We start from the raw sequence: 17,167 nt of genomic DNA, 5'->3' as shown, positions 1-17,167 counted from the left end.
ATATAATGGATATAACAATCGTATGTCTGTTGTCCGTGACCTCTGTGGCCAGTTGCCTGAATCCCCACCTGTGCATGAATGGGGCAACAGGGCTAAGGTCATTGGGGGGATGTGTGCTTTTGTGGTGTATGTGGCAGTGTCTCTGGGGTTGGGGGGTAAAAAGATGAGAAAGCAAACAGAACAGGCTGGACAAAGAATGGAATGATCAAGATGAATGGGGGCTCTAACTGGATCCATTTTGCCATGGTTCCCCCCACGCCCAGGCCCTCAACCATCACATGAGACTTCAGCAACGCACCACACAGAATCGATTAGTTCAAAGATATGCCACATGGAACTGATTTGTTAAATGTCACCCTTCCCTTACCCTCAGCCTCCAGCATACGCCCTTAGAGTAGTACAGGCAAGGAAGACCTAATGATTGGGAGGTATTCCCAACACTTCTCCAGGGCAGAATTCTGGCTTGTCCAAAAAGGGCTCTTCTTTTAAGGTTTTGGGGAAACTTTAAAAACTGAAATTTTTATTAGTATTGGCGATGTTTGGAGCAAATTCAGCTCCAGATGCTGCATGGTTGAACACAGGAGGGGTTTCACCAATTGCCCCAATGTCTTCCATTGTAGCAACCTGGCCAAAGTGGTCAGTTGGTGGTGGAGTCAATCCCAAGGTTCCATCTGGCATCATAGTGGCAGGTCCTGGAGGAGCTGAGGTACCAGCTGGCACTGGAGCAGGGGACGTGGCACCTCTGTTGTTGATGCCCATAGCACCTCCCATAGCCATCTGGTCCACCATATCTCCTGTTCTCTTGCATCAGGGAATGTTCCCTTGAATCCTTCCTACCGCGGCCGCATCTTTTCCTCATGCACCTGCGCTCCAACTCCTGCCTGAGCTCCAGCTGCTTTCCTTTCTGCACTTCTTGGTTGTGCAACTCTTCCATCCTCCAAAGTTCTTCTAGACGCCTCATCAAATCCAGTCTCATTAGCATGACCCGGCACTCATGGCGAGTAGCCTCTATCTACATCTCCAGCTTCTCACCAGCTTCTTTGATGTTGAGGTCCACTTGGTTCTGCTGCTTTTCCACCTCAGTGAGTGCCTTCCAGCGCATGGCCTACTCATACTCAAAGGAGCCTCATTGCACAAATCTGGGTGGCTGTCTTGCTCCTTGTGAAATTGCTGGTTCTTTATAACCAGCTTCTCTGGAAGTCCCTCTTCATCATCCAACTGGTCTATGGGCTCCACTGTCACGGGCCGAGGAAATGTAGTTGGCAGGATGGAAGCTTCATTGCACCTATCCAGAGCTTTCTGAGCCGTTGGCTTCCCTGAGAATCCAGCAATGCCTTTTCCTGAGGGCCTTCCTCCATCACCCACGGTGACTTCAGCCCACCCCTTCCACCTGACCAAACACAGAAAAGGCTTCCTCCAGGAGTTCATTGGAAACATACCGAGGTAGGTTTCAGACCAGAAAGGATGCACTATCGCAGGCAAAGTGCACGCGCAGCTGCTCTCCACGGAGTGGCACGTGATCCAGCTCTGCTTCAGTAATCTCTGCTAGGGTTCATGTTTCCAAGCAGATAAAGCCAAAGCCCTATCCTGTGAATGCAGACTTCGCCTGCCTTCCCTTCTATCTCAAATAGTTTCCTCATCTCCTCCTCAGTGATGTCAGGAGGAAGATTGCCCACAAAGAGGCAGCTACGTTGGGTGAAGGTCTTCTCTCCTGGTTTCCTAAAATCCTTCAGGTCAAGAGTCAAGCCTTCATTTGGGCTGCTGGCTTGTTGCCCATGTGTAGGTACTGGTGGTGGTGGTGGCCGCTGCTGCTGCTGGTGATGCTGACGATGCTTCGTTGGACTATGGTTTTGCTTCTCCAAGTTAAAGGTTTTATTTCTCTGCATATGTGCACCCTCTATCGACTGTTCTACCCTGAGAGTAACAGCAATGCTACACAGCGTCTGCCGCGCCAAGACGGATTACTAGAAAATGTTTAAGTGACATGAACAGCTTGCGTTGGTTTTCACGTCATGTTTCAGTGGAACAGTGGGGCTCTAGACTGATAGAACATCTACATGGGGATCAGATTTTCTAGATAATGCCACAGATGTGCCACTGGGGTATCTACACAGCCAGGGAAGTTCTAACTGGCCACGTTGCCCAAACAGTGAGTTATTTCTATTTAAAATTAGGGGAGGGACGTCTGGGTGGTGCAGTTGGTTAAATGTCTGACTCTTGGTGCCAGCTCAGGTCTGATCTCAGGGTCAGGGGATCGGGGCTCTGCACTCAGATCAGAGTCTGCTTGAGTTTCTTTCTCCCTCTTCCTCTGCCCTTCCCCCCTCCCCTGCTCTCTCTCTCTAAAATAAATAAATAAATCTTTTTCAAAATAAAATTAGGAGACGGTCTCCGCAATAGGAATCAGTGAATCCAAGTCAGGAATCATTGAGTAGGGTACTTTGGGTTTGTATTTTTAAGATCTTTCTCTACATGGTATACTTTTTTCCACTACAGTGTTTTGAATTTTAAAAAATACAAAGCAGAATCAAATTTCTATAAGTTGACTGACTAGATTCTAGGTAGGAAGAATAGATGCTACCTACAAGTTACAGGGAATTCAGGCAGGCAGGCGAGGGATGGGCATTTAAGAGAGTTTCCTGGACACGGTGGCACAGACACTGAATCTGGAAGGGTGGTGGGTGTTTGACAAAGAAATGCGAGAACAAGGCTCTCAGCCCGGCTAGTGTCCTGGGCGGGAGACACACTGAGCACTACAGCAGGAGGCTGAGAACACAAGCGTGCCTGTCTGACTGCCACTCACACAGATCAATGTTTAATTTCTTTGGGCCTTGGTTTCCTTGTCTGTAAAGCAAGGATAATAATGCCAACCTTAGTGTGTTGTTGCAAGGAGGAAAGGTGATGCTTTCTGTAAAGTGCTCAGCACAGCAAAAGCACTCCACAGAGTGACTATGCTGATTGTTATTATTACTAATGGAAACTAAAGCTGTTTCAGTACGAAAGGACCAAAACTTTATAGAGAGTTTTTGAAACCACTCAGAGGAGTCAAGAAAAATGCAATGCACAGGATGGATTAAAGAGAAGAATCAGACCCCAAGAGGTCAGTTGCGAGGCTGATGTGAACCAGGTGAGAGGTGGTGCTTTCCTTTCCTGGAGCTGCTGTAACAAGTTACCACTAACTCGGGCACTTAAGACAACAGTAACACACTGTCTCAAGGTACTGCAAACCAGAGGTCTGAAATCAAGGTGTCAGCAGGGCCACGTGCTCTTCCTCTTCCGAGGCTTTCAGGGAGGATCTGGTCCTGCCTCATTCAGCTTCTGGTGGCTTGGCTTGGCTTGCTCTGGCGTGCGGCTCTGTCCCTCCAAATGTCAAGGCCAGCATCTTCGAATCTGTTTTCTTCTCATCGTCTCCTCCTGTGACATCTATCAAATCTCCCTCTGCCACCCTTTGATAGGGGGAGATGTGATTGCACTTAGGCCCACCCAGATAACCCAACAAAAGCTCCCGGTCTCAAGATCTTCACCTGGATTCCATCCTTCGCCATTCACAGGTCTGCCTTTTAAAGTAAGCTATCTATCACAGGCTTCACATCTTTGGGGGACAGTTTTCACCCCACTACAGGTGGTAAGCACCTAGAGAGAGCAGATTTTCTGACGCTCCTGGAGCTCCCAACGACTGGCATATTAACCCCTGGTGCGCTGGATCCCAGATGAGTGGGGAAGGGCTGGCCTGGGGTGGGGGAAGCACTCGCCAGTAGCTATTTGCCAGCTGGGATGGCTTTACCAGTACAACCTAGCAGAATATTAAGCCTGGAGAGAAAGAGGCAGCTGTGAGAGACTTTCTACAGGCAAAATTGTTGGGCCTTGTTATGAAACATGAAACTCAACAGACATCATGTAAAGAGAAATATTGACAAGGGATAGGAGAAGGAAAATGTTCACCTTTAGCCCAGAAGGCTGACCAATAGCCTGCCTAGTTCCAATGAGGATCAAATACATGCTGGTTGCTACATTCTTTTTTTTATTATTTTTTTATTTTTTGGTTTTTATTATGTTCAGTTAGCCAACATATTGGTTCCTGGAGTCCAGAATCTCTCATAGTTTGTTTCCCTCTCTGATTTCTTCCCATTCAGTTTTCCACCCCTTCCCCTGTGGTCCTCCATGCTATTCCTTATGTTCCACATATGAGTGAAACCATATGATAACTGTTTTTCTCTGCTTGACTTATTTCACTTAGCATAATCCCCTCCAGTTCCATCCATGTGGATACAAATGGTGGGTATTCGTCCTTTCTCATGGCTGAGTCATATTCCATTGTGTGTGTGAACCACATCTTCTTTATCCATTTGTCTGTTGAAGGGCATCTCAACTCTTTCCACAGTTCAGCTATTGTGGACATTGCTGCAATGAACACTGGGGTGCATGTGCCCCTTCTTTTCACTACGTCTGTAGCTTTGTTGCTGCATTCTTAAAGGGTCTCATGACTGCCTGTACATCTGACCAATAATCAATATCAAACTGAATGATAACCACCAGAGAAATCTTGCAAAAGTTTAGTTTATGGGCAGAAATTTGAAGAAGACATTGATGATCTAATACTCTCTGCACATCCCGCCCCCCCCCAACACTTAGCATATAACCCTCAGCTTCATACAGCAAAAAGTGCAGCTCTTTCTGCTCACGGGCCCTGTCCCCGTGCTACTTAAACTTACGAAGTTGCACCACACAACGTCTCAAGAATTCTCTCCCCACAACAACATCCCTATCCGTGAGAAAGATATAAAGGCTTGTTTTCCAAGCCATCCAACACCGAGGCTTCCAGGATGGGTTCCAGCGTCGTGTTCTGGGTCCCAGTCCCTGATACCGCTGGAACAGCAGAGGACCCTGCCTGGCAGACATTAATGAATTCATTTCTCAGGCTTCAGCCCTGGTGAGGATCCTGGTGTGAAGCTGCCAACAACGGCAGTGTGTCAGAAGAGACTATTTGCCAAGCTCCCGCAAACACGCAAACATCACTAAACCCAGGGGACTGCTCTAAATTAGGAGAAAACAGGTTCTTTCAAGACAGTGAGTGCCCCTGCCAGAAACTACTAATAGAGGGCTGCTTTTCAGTACCGTGTGAGCTGATTAGGAGGCTGATGGGTCCTAATTAGAATGTGAGGTTTATTCATCTGTAAACTTGCAAAAGGAACGCTCTCCAGGGAATGGGAATCAGAAAGAATTGTTGTTTCCCACTGGCCTGGCTTAACAAAAAAACAAAGCAGTCTACATCTCTGTTTTTCCTGGTAAGTGGGTAGACTGGAAGAGAGATGATTTCTTGATGATCCTTTTCAAATACTTATTAGACATCAGGACAGGCTTCAGTGATCTAGCAAATCAGCTTCTAGTATTTTCAATGAGAAAATGATATGAATGCTCATTAAAAGTGCATAATTTGACCCATAGGCCAGGAAATTGAGAACTGGGGTCGGCAGGGCAACTTAGACTCCATTCTTTGCATAGATGAGTAATCATGATGGGGACTGTATGCTTGATCAGAAAAATCTCTAGTGAACACTTCTGAATAGAATAAGATGGGTGCAATTTGCACTTATTGCAAAAGTGGGGTTTGTTTGCTATAAACATGAGATAGTAATAGCAGGTTGTGGTAAGGCCGGGCCTCATTCCACCCACCCCTGCCTGCACATGATCAACATGAATTTATTTATTTTTGCTGTTATGCAAATATGGGAAACAAGCTCAAAATTCAATAGACTCACCGTCGAAGAGCAACTGAGTCCTGTTCTATACAGACACCCACTAAATGTCACACAGATTAAGAAAAACAACTCTTGCCTTCCAGGAGTTAACAATTTAACAATCAACTTTTCATTGCCTAGGCAAAAATTATTTCCATTTCATTACATTCATTTGTTACAGATGCTTACATTTGATTTCTCAAGAGAATAGGAATAAGACTGCAGAAAACGATTCGACCTATATTTTCCGAATCCCTATCTCTAGCTAATCCCAGAAGTCCCCCTTCACAGCTGAACACTTCATTGGTTCTGTTTTTTTCTTAAGAAATGTGTAATAAATCCCAAGGATCAGAACTGTTTAATACTTAGCCACACACTTTAATGAAATGCCCTAAGGTTACACCAATTGTATTGCCAATCAGCAACTCCATCTTCCTGCATTTAGACACGCCCAAACTGCCTTCACCTCCAAATATCCCCCGACATCTACTCCTGGCAAAGCTTGTCCTGGCTGAATGAAAATCAGTCACAGGACAAAAGAGCAGCCAGCAAGAAGACACCTGGCCCTAATTTAGTTATTTTTCACACTCCAACAAAAAAGGAAGGTGGGACTGAGTCTGAGTCTTGACTAGAGTAAGAAATGAGAATGAAGCAGGATAGCAGTCATTAGAAGAGCCCCCAAATCTCCTACTGCCAGGAATGCAATTGACCAAGGGCCCAGGGCTGTGCTCTGAAATCCCTCACCAAGCTTCCCCACAGGCCCGCATCCCCTGGCTGCTCCCGTGGTCACTAGGCACAGCAGGATACGAAGGCAAGCCTTTAGGTGGGAAGTACGGGGCTCTTCTGGCAGGAAGGTTTGCCCAAACTTACAATTGCATTGCCATCTATAACACTTCCTCCCTGGGGTCAAACTTGCATGAGAGTCTGAAGGCTTTTCAAGCCTCTCCCGGCTTCCTCCCCCCTTTCTTTCAAGCATTTCCCCTAATAAATTTCTTGCACTTTTAACGGATCTTGGTAACTGCCTCTCAGAAGACATGGACTAACATAAGTGGGGGATCCACCAAGAGGAAGAGAAAGCAGCTGGGGGAGGAGGGAACAGGAAACAGTATTGGTTTAAAGACCAAACTCACTTCCCCGAAATACGTTCCACGATCTGTGCCTTTAACGAAGCTCACTCAGTGGTCATAGTGATGGCTTTATAATCTGCCTACTTGGTCAGGCTGGACTACATTTCCCAGGATTCCTTTTCCTCCTGTGTTTCAGGTTAGTATGAGCTCCAAGGTACATTCTCTCGCGAGAGTTGGAAGGAGGCACGGGGCGGCTGTGCGCTGCCTGCTGATCACCGCCTTCATGTTCAGGTGAAGCTGCTGGTGGGCCCGGGGTTACCCTCCCTTACCACTGGGTCTCGCTTCTTTTAGTTTCTCTGCATCCTATGGCGGATGTATCCTTGTTCAGCAGTGTGACACAGGGCCTCAGCTTCTGCAGGGTCCCTTCATCGAGAAGGTCAAGAGGAACAAACAGGACGTGGGTTTCAGGCAGCCCACGTGGTGTTCCAGGTCCTGCTTGTGGGGGTTCTAGCCTTCCCTCGTGAGTTTCCCTTCTTGACTGCCTTGCAGATTTCAAGCGCCAACATTGGTCAAGACAACCTTGTGGAGAGTGCCTGGTAAGGCTTCCGTAATTGTGCAAGTCCGTTCCTAATAATTCACTATATATTTTTCAGTCATAGATACACGTACATACATACATACATATATGGACTTCATGGTTAAACCCTGAGTGATGCACTCGATAGGTGCCCTCTCGCCACTTTTCTTCAGGGCAGCGGTACACATTCGGAAGTGGAATTGGCGCCAGGGCTTCAAAGAAAGCTCTGCTGCTTTAGACAGACTGGACTTCAACAACAGAGGAAGGTAGAACTGCATTGTGAAGACAAGTGTGCATTCCCAGCCCACCTGGCAGAGGGGCAAGAATCGTGATGTGCTTTTGTATTTTAAACTAAATTATATCCAGCTTTGTGTCCTTACCTCCCTAGCTGGGAGGACGTTCCAAAGCAGTTATTATTGGGACGCTTAGCACCACCACCACTACCCTTACTACCTCCCCATTGTATAGAACTGGAATCCCAGGGCTCACAGAAATGGACTGGAACCTGGTCCTTATAGTCCCGGGTGGTTCTGTCACTTCCTCCGTCTTGTTTCCCAGGGCCAGTTGTGACAAGCATAGCTACCACCAAGAAGCCATTCAGTCCGCTTCAGCCTAGGTCCCAAGGTTTCAAAGCCAAGAAGTCTGGTGATAAGTTCCAGAGAGCCGTATACCACATCATCAGAGGTCCTGACACCCTGAGGCGTGCATGGGGCAGGTACCCTCTCCTCCACCCACAGAACCTTCCATCCTACAAGTCTCAGAATCCAGTTCTCCTTGGGTCCACCTACATCTCTACCCACTCTTTACCTCCTGTAACTTTCTGCGATCCAAACTAACAGCTTGGATGTCATGTGCCTCTTTTCCTTCTGTGATGATATATCTGTAAATATTTCTTTTTAAAAATTTTTTAATCTATGGAATTAAAAATCAAAATAACTTTTATGCTAAGTGAAGTAAGTCTGACAGAGAAAGACAAATACCATATGATTTCACTTATATACGGAATCTAAAAAACACAAAAAACCAGACTCTTAAATACAGAAAACACACGGGTGGTTGCCAGAGGGGAGGCAGGTTGGGGGAGGGGGTGGGGAATGGGCAAAAGGGATTCAGAGGTACCAGAAAAATTAGGATAACTTTGGTTGGAAGGATATAAGTAGAAATTAGAGGGATCACAATGTGGGGGCTTTTGGGATGCAGACAATGTGTTATTTCTTCATCTGGGTGATGATGATAATCCATTGACCTGTACATTTATGATTTATGCACTTATCTTCATGTATTATACTTCAGTCTTTTAAGGCTTAAAAAAATCCAAATGCTAAAAAGGTACATAGAAAGAAAGAAAGAAAGAAAAGAAAGAAAAGAAAGAAAAGAAAAGGAAAGAAAAAAGAATCCCACAGGAACATTCTATGCCCCATTTCCCCTCCACAGATGAATATGCATTTAGGGAGTTGCCTCCTGTAACTTGTAAGCATCGGTAGTCTTTAGTGCTATTCTAGTTCTCCTTCCAGGCACATGGTCTCATTGCATTTCCTGGCCCTCCTGAGGTTGGATGGGGTTGTGTGACTAGTTCTAGCCATGAAAATGAAAATCTAGAAATGATGTGTGCCACTTCTGGGCTGGGACATTCATTTGCCAGAATGAGATCCTCTGGACTTCTCTTTTCCTCCTGCCATAGTGACATGCCGTTTTTTAGTTCATGTTCTCCATCAGCTTTGGTCTCAGAGGGATTATGACAAGGGGCCAATTCATAACAGACACAGGCAAGAGGAATGAGCAAAAAGTAAATGTTTGATGTTCTAAGCCACTGAGATTTAGAGATTGTTTGGTAACACACTGATTGATAGTGGTACCTCCTGGGAGGGGTGTGTGTGTGTGTGTGTGTGTGTGTGTACGCGTGTGTGGTCTGTATATCTCTGGAGAGTACATCACTACAAGAAAGTTGAAGTAGAAACAGAAATATGAGAGGAAATATGCATGTAGTTAATGTATTTTCAGCGTTATGTATAGAAACCCAAACTGAAAACTGCTTGCACAATAAGACTATTGCTAACATAAGAGAGATATGGTGATTCCAGAACTGGTTAGTTCAGCTGCTCAACTGTGTCATCAAAGACCCAGGTTCTTTCCTCTCTGCCATTCGTGGTGTGTTGGCTAATTCCTGTTTTGGCTACAGCAGATTCTTGTAATTCATTCCCTCCTTCCCCTCCCTCCCCTCCTTCTCTCTCTCTCTTTGTCTCTGTCTCTGTCTCTCTCTCTCTCTCTCTCTCACACACACACACACACACACACACGTCCAGAGACAAATAAGAGACCAACAAAATGCCGAGAACGACAAAAGCCAACCAAGCCTATTCAGGATATTATCATTTTAGCAATTCTGTGGTGGTGATTTGAAGTCTCTTCTAGTGGTTGCTATATTTGTTATTAGAGCTTTTCACGCAATGTAAAGTGTTCTTTTGTTGGGCAACCACAGAATCGAGGAGGACCTGTGACAGCCAAGGATAAAGAAAAGTGACAGAACGACATTTGCTATTTCCAGTACCTTGACGGTGCCCAAAGCTGAGCTGTGTAGTTTTGAGCTAGTTACTAACATCTCTAAAGCTTACTCTTCTTCTCCCCACTATAAAGGGATTAACCATTGTACCTTCATCCCAGATCTGTCGTGAGACTTTCGTGAATTAATGCATATAAAGTGCTTAAGCAGTTTCTGGCACATAGTAAATGCTGTAGAACCAGTAGCTATTATCATTATAATAGGGCTTTGGGGAGAATTAAATAAGTTAATGCATGTAAAGGACTTAGAATAATGTCTGACATGTAGTAAGTAGTCAATAAATCTTTGCTGCTGCTACTACTGCTATTATTATTATTATAGCTTTAAATAAGATTGCAGAAGTTAAGGAGGGTAAAATATAGAGAGTCAATCCTTTAAAAATGAACTTATCAGTAGGAAGTACCTTTGTCATCTTAATTATCATGAGCAATAATAAATTTTCATTGAACACCTCTCTGTTTACTGGAGTAAACTAATCAAAAAGAAGGCATCATCCCAAATATGCTCTAGGAACTTTCCAAGAGACCTGAATTGTGCAAAACATCTCTTTAAAAACTTCCTGTAAAAGACAGAACTACCCAGGAGATATTTAATTGAGGCTTACTGCCATCAGCATATTTCCTGTTGGTGAGTTTATAATACTGAATATATTTTTATGTGTTGTTTATGTGTTGTTTATAGTTCATTAAGATGCTTTATATTATCTTACTGTTTTAAAAAATGAAGCTTAGAAACAGTACCATTTGGGCTGACCATACAGTGTGTAGCTTTGGGATTATACCAAGTGTTTTTTTGTCAAGCCCTAATATCTGTAGTTAATGGTGGAGATGGCTCTGTGGCCCACAAGAAACAGAAGGAAATGAAGAAATGCACATTTATTAAGTGCTTATTGTGTGATGGTTACTTATATGTTATTTTATCTAATCCACACCACAATCCTGCTTTGTGATATTATCATCTCCATCTTTCCAGGTGAGGGAATTGAGACATAGAAGTTATGCAACTTAAAAAGAGCAGGAACCAGGAATTGGACAATGGAAGATCAGAGATCAGAGAACACATGGGATAATCCAGGTGTCTAAGGGATGGATATTGTACCCAGCTACCTCTGAGGGGTTGCAACTCCCTGCTGTGCTAGAAAGGCTTGACATTTAGCAAACAACTCCAAACTTCGTAAGACAGTGTGTAAAAATGCATTGACAGGAGCAGATGTGCATTTCCTGTTTTTGAATATGATTCTGAGTGGGCATTAATAAATGCTTCCTGGCATTGCTTACAGGTGTAAAACTAATAACAGAGTTGGATCTGATTAGGAAAGTAAAATCAGAGCTCTCGGTGTTCTTGTGTCCCACCCTGGGATAGCTTAAATCAAAAAGCAGGGGGTGAGGGGGCGGCCCTACCATCTTGTCACCAAAGAAGCACTCATTAACCAACTAATGCAACTTAAAACAGTACATTGTCATCTAAGGAATAAACAAGCATAACAAATAAAAACAGAAATATTTGGGGGCTGCCTGGGTGGCTCAGTAAGTTAAGCATCTGACCCTTGATTTCGGCTCAGGTCATGATCTCATGGTGGTGAGATTGAACCCACATCAGGTTCCACACTCAGTGGGGAGTCTGCTTGAGATTCTCTCTCTCTCTCCCTCTGCTCCTCCTCCCCTCTCTCTAAAATAAATAAATCTTAAAACAAAACAAAAAAAAAACCCAAACATTTTTTGAGCTCTCTGATCTGCTTGCCATTCTCTAGGTTCCCTGGGCTGCTGAGGTCGAGAGTAATTGTCTTGTGGAGCATTGTGGTGGAAAGTAGCAGTGAACAGGTAACAACAGCGAAATGGCCTCTAATAATGGGACTTTGTTTTTATTTTGATGTTTTAACTTTCCATTTTGAAATAATTTGAGACTTATAAGTCTTTCAAAAATAGTATGGAAAGTTCACATAATACTTCTGACCCTGCTTCCTCTAATGTTGACAAATTATAAAACTGTAGCACACGGTCAAAGCCAGGAGATTGGTATTAGTTCCATGCTATGAACTAAACTACACACCTTATTCCAGTTTCATGTATTTTACATAACAAGAAAAATTTCAGGGACCAAACCTTGAAGAGAGAAGATGCAGAAATGAAAATGTATGTGTGTGTGTTTGAAATGGTCAGTTTAATGTACTGATTTTTCTTTCCTTGAAAAAAATTGTCTTTAATATATTTATTATATTGTTCAGTTAAAAAAAAACCCTAAATTACCAGTACTATTGTCTTTTCTCTTCAGTAGGCACTTTCCCAGGGAAATAGTTTTGTTAAATTTAGCAAAAATTAATGCAGGATATGTAGTTAAATTTGAATTTCAGGGGCGCCTGGGTGGCACAGTCGTTGAGCGTCTGCCTTCGGCTCAGGGCGTGATCCCGGCGTTCTGGGATCGAGCCCCACATCAGGCTCCTCCGCTATGAGCCTGCTTCTTCCTCTCCCACTCCCCCTGCTTGTGTTCCCTCTCTCATTGGCTGTCTCTATCTCTGTCAAATAAATAAATAAATAAATCTTAAAAAAAAAATTTGAATTTCAGATGCAGTGAATAGTTTTTTTGGTGGTGGTGGGGTTTTTTTTGTTTTTGTTTTTTTAGTATTACTGTGTCCCATGCAATATTGGGGACATACTTATGTTTAAAAATTATTTTTGTCTCTTTGACATTCAAATTTAACTGGGCTTATTGTATTTTGTCTGGCAATCCTATAGGAAGAGAATGTAAAGATGGGGAGTGGAGCTTAGTGTCCTGCACCTGGGAGGAGGGATGGCAGGACGTCTTCAAGGTAAGAAGATGAAAAAATTACTTCTCCAACATTCTTCACCGTGTTGTGCTAGAGGAAGAATTTCTCTCTCAGAGGGTAAAAAGTAGCTGCAGGGAAAGCAAACCCATTAAACTATTTCAGGAGCTATTTAGAGTTATTTCAGAAAACTATTTACCACAGCTGTTACCTGGGCCTGACCTACCTCAACGAGACCTAGTATGTGGGGAAGGATATGAAGGGGTAAAATGGGGGTGAGTGAGTGGAGCAGGTGGGCAATTAAGCATGGAGGGCCTGGAAATGCAAAGGGAAAAGCAAATGCTCTCAGTAGTAAAAGCAGCATAAAGGGACTGGCCTTTTCCCTGCATTGCCCTTAAAAGAAATAAAACAGTGGGCCTATTCAGGTGCTAATAAAACTGAAAATATGCCTGTCCAGGCCAGTGCCAATTTCCTATTACTGCCTCTTAGGCCCAAGGTATAGTCCTAAACAGACTACTCAAGATCTACTTCCAGTGAGCTTGCTGCATGCTAGTTCCAGCATAAAATTTCTGGACTCCAAAGCAGTAATTTAGGACACAGCATAAAAAGCATCCTGAGGCTTTTACCAGTGGAAATCCCATAATCTGACAAGTCTACTTTGTCTGGGAAATGTTGGCTGCTGCCTTACTTAAACCCTGTCACCAGCAATGTGCAGTCTCCAGCTCGGTGGCAGGGGTCTCTTCCCCTCCCACTCCATTCCCCTGCCGGGCCCCGACACTGCACCCCCTCCACCCTGGATGAGAGCAGCTGGCCAAGCTCAGAAATTCACCAGGGTGCCCTGGAAGGGCCCTTGAGTCCCACGTGCAAACTGCCGCTACCACCTGGGAACTGCCCATCATTGGAGCACATGCCCTTCAGGGTCCTCAGTGTGCTTCTGTTTATCATTTCTCTTTATAAATCTTCTTGTTTTTCCACCTGCGTCTGCTAGTTCCTTTGGAAGCCCTAGCTTTTAGTGATTCACTCCCACCATATGTGTTGACATGTATTGATGATGCAGGTAGGCCAGGTCTGAGGACCCAGAGGGGGTCCCGCAGGACCACCCAAGAGGGTCCTTGGCTACATGGAGGGTAGAAATCAAACACAAGACAGTTGGAAGTGGGAGCAGAGCTTATTGAAGGTGTAAGGAGAGTGCAGATACATACTGCCTGGGAGACAGAAAGGGAAGGAGAGAGTGTCTCATCTTTGCTTGGGGTCTTGGATTTTTATTGAGGGTTGTGGTCTGGTCTACATGTCTTCTCAGGGATCCAGGAACCACTTAGAACAAGGACAAGGATCTAGGTATCTGTGATAAGTCACTTATTCCTTGGAGCCAGGGGTCTTATCATTGAGGTGTCTAACACTGGTGCTCTGGAATATGCACATGATGGCTTTGTCCTGTCATTCTTCCCCGGTCCTTCCTTCGATGTTATCTGCTGTGCTGGAAGACTCTAAAGAACTCACTAACTTCTTGTCCCTTACTAGGAGGACATACTCTCTTTGCACCGTGAGGCATGTGTAAAGTGGGGGTGCAGGTCCTTGCAAGAATAGAAGCAGGAAAAAGAGAAAAAAGCAGATTTTTACGGAATCCTTCCGCTTCCCTGTCTCATTGACATCTAACCTTCACAATAGTTCTTGAAAAGCCTTTCTGCTGCAGAGAGACTCCTAAGGCATTGTGGGTAGTAGAAAGAACATAGGATCTTGAGGCAGAAAACCTGAACTCTAGCACTAGCTTTCTCCCTTACTCCCTATATGACTGCAGATGAGTTAATTAACCTCTTCAGATTTCCTGTCTGTCAAAATGGATACAGTTCTTCTGGCTTACCTCACAGCTTTGTTACATGGAATAAAGAGAAGGAAATGAGAGTGCTTTGTAAACTATAAACCTGCTGTGCCAATAATAGCAAACATTTCTCAGTATCCTTCATGTGCTAGGCATTGAGTTTAGGTGCTTACCTGTTGAATTCTCCCAGTAACCTCACATGGTAAATACTGTCATTCCCATCTTACAGATGATCATACTGAGGCCCAGAGAGCTTAAGTACCTTGCCAGAGCATCATACCGGGAGTAAATGGCGGCCTTGGGATTTGAACCCAAGTCATCGGGCAGCCATGCCTACTTACCACTCTGCTGAGCTACTTCCTGATGTAATTAATGGATTAAAGTCAATGTTAAAAATTGAGGATAAAGATACTCTTTCCCTGGCTTCATTTGTGCCCTCACCTTGGGCTCTCTTCTGTGACCCTGTCCTTCTGTGCCCTTAACTGTAGGTCCCACGGTGAGGCTGACTTGGAGGAATCAGAACCACTCACTGCTTATCTAATATAGACACATTCTTAAGGACAGGAGTTCTTGTGGATTCTGAAGATTATTTCCTTGGAACCCCACTTTGAGAAATGCCAGTGTGTGCTAGCCAAAACAGTGCTGAACCTGCACTCAGGAAATCCAGTTCTCATCCTGCCATCGCCATGACCCAGGGCGTTATTGTTGCCTCAGCTGTAAAATGAGATAGGCCAGATCAGTGCTCCGAGGGGCCATAAGCCCAGTGGGGGCAGGAGCATGACCTAAATGAGTCTCCAGACCTGGTGAAAGGTAACAGTGAGTAGCAGCGACCTCAGTTCACTGTGGCCATGAGGGACTGCACTGTCTGTTATCATCTTCCGAGTTTTTAAGAGGAGCCTGACATTCAAGACTTCATACAAAAATCTATTGATTCTACAAAAATCTATTGATTCTATGTGTTGGAAATGAGTACAACAATGTTTAAAGCACAGAGGAACCAAACAAAAAACACCTCCATGAGCCAGAGCCATGGCTGGAAAACTGGGTCGAGATTCTGAACAAGATCAAGGGTTTTCAAGCCGCTTCCACTGAAGAGTTCCACAGAGCTTTTGTAAGGGTTCTGTGGCTGTTGGCGGAGGCCAGCTCTTCTCCCATTTCAACCAGAACAGCTCTATCTGCTTTTCTGGTGACATCCCACAGATTTGTTTTAAGAATAGTTCCATGGCTAACAACTAAAATAGTTGGTATTTAAGGGCGCTCATCTGCAGCTTGCGTGGTAGGTGTAAACAGAAAGGTCTTTATGGGGGCGCCTGGCTGGCTCAGTCAGTTGAGCATCTGATTCTTGATTTTGGCACAGGATGTGATCTCAGGGTCGTGGGATCAAGCCCTGCGTCAGGTCCCACGCTCAGTGGGAAGTCTGTTTGAGATTCTCTTCCTCTCTCCCACTGCTCGCTCTCTCTCTCTCCTAAATAAATAAATCTTAAAAAAAAAAAAAAGTCTTTATGGTGTGCTTTAAAAAAAAACAAAACAATTCAGTGGGTCCAGACAGCTGGGACAAGAAGGTGTTTGTCCCTTTCGGCGGCAGCAACTCACTGCTGTGCTTCTGGACATGCTGTTTTGGTGGGCGCAGTGTTACTAGGCACCGCTGTGTTTCATTACAGCCGAAGTGTTAGAAAGAAAAGGCTGGCTCTGAAGAAACACCGAGTTCAGCCAGCGAGCCTGTTTCAGGCCCTGTCAGGTTCTTTGAGCTTATTTCGCAGCAAATGGTGGTGGTGGTAGCTTTCCCGAAAATGGCTCCCTAAAAAGCGATTAGTCTTGAAGGCAATTTCTCCTGGCTAATAAAGCTCTTCTTAGACCTTTAACTGCCCATGTGTTTATTCTGTGGAGAAAGAAGCTGGCATGTTCGGGAACGCGTGCAGCAGAGAAGCTAGAAGTGACACAGCAATACTAGAGTCCAGGAGCCTCCCCTGGAAACGTGGGAGGGAGTTGTTGCCACATTCGCACCGTCGAAAGGATGTAGAGTGTTGACAATACTGGCAGTCCCAACAGATAAAAATTGCTGTTTGGATATGGCAGGGAACCAGTGTGTGTCTGTGCGAGTGTGTTAGCTACAGACTTGGCTACCTTTATCCTCTCAGTGATAATTCCAGTGGCTCTGTAGTTAAACACCACACTATCGAATCCCTAAGGGAGGGGGATTTCTTAGAATAGTCTAAGGGAACCAAAGTGAATGTAAGAGAATCAAAATGAAGGGAAGAAACAAAAAGATAGGAGCAGGAAGATCTCTCAAACGTTGCAATATGATGAGCTTAATAAGTTTCTCAAAGGGAAGTAGCCAGAAGGTCCATCATAGAGGATATAGAACTGAGATAAAAACCAGCTCATGACATTTCATTTAAACAGGGCTTTATGTTGAGAGCAGGAGCAGAAAGCAAAGGACGATGTGATGTTTTCCCTAAACCTGCACATGCCTCTGACCCTCATACCCACAAATCTGGAAATCTCAATTAGTGAGATTTCCAGGATTCAGTGCACTTCCCACAATACTACATCCTTCCCTTGAGAGGGAAGGTGTGTTGACTCCCTGAGTCTTCCTTCAGTTTGATCCAGTGTGTCCCATACCTGGCATAAGGTGGTCACGTTCCAGC

At 44.6% G+C, this 17,167-nt stretch overlaps 1 long non-coding RNA gene and 1 pseudogene across 1 annotated transcript; one reads left to right on the top strand and one right to left on the bottom strand.

Moving 5' to 3' along the window:
- Window positions 1-504: 504 nt before the first annotated feature.
- LOC103665124 lies at window positions 505-2,003 on the bottom strand (annotated as a pseudogene).
- A 5,010-nt stretch (window positions 2,004-7,013) lies between these two features.
- Window positions 7,014-14,926, top strand: LOC103664891. Its single transcript, XR_569150.2, has 4 exons — window positions 7,014-7,398; window positions 11,690-11,759; window positions 12,672-12,745; window positions 14,749-14,926. It is a non-coding gene; the product is annotated as an uncharacterized LOC103664891 (long non-coding RNA).
- Window positions 14,927-17,167: the final 2,241 nt, after the last annotated feature.

This window comes from Ursus maritimus, unplaced genomic scaffold, assembly GCF_017311325.1.
Source record: "Ursus maritimus isolate PB19 unplaced genomic scaffold, ASM1731132v1 scaffold_30, whole genome shotgun sequence".
NCBI lineage: Eukaryota > Metazoa > Chordata > Mammalia > Carnivora > Ursidae > Ursus > Ursus maritimus.
Note: the sequence above shows the minus strand (reverse complement) of the source record. Positions and strands in the feature narration are given on the sequence as shown.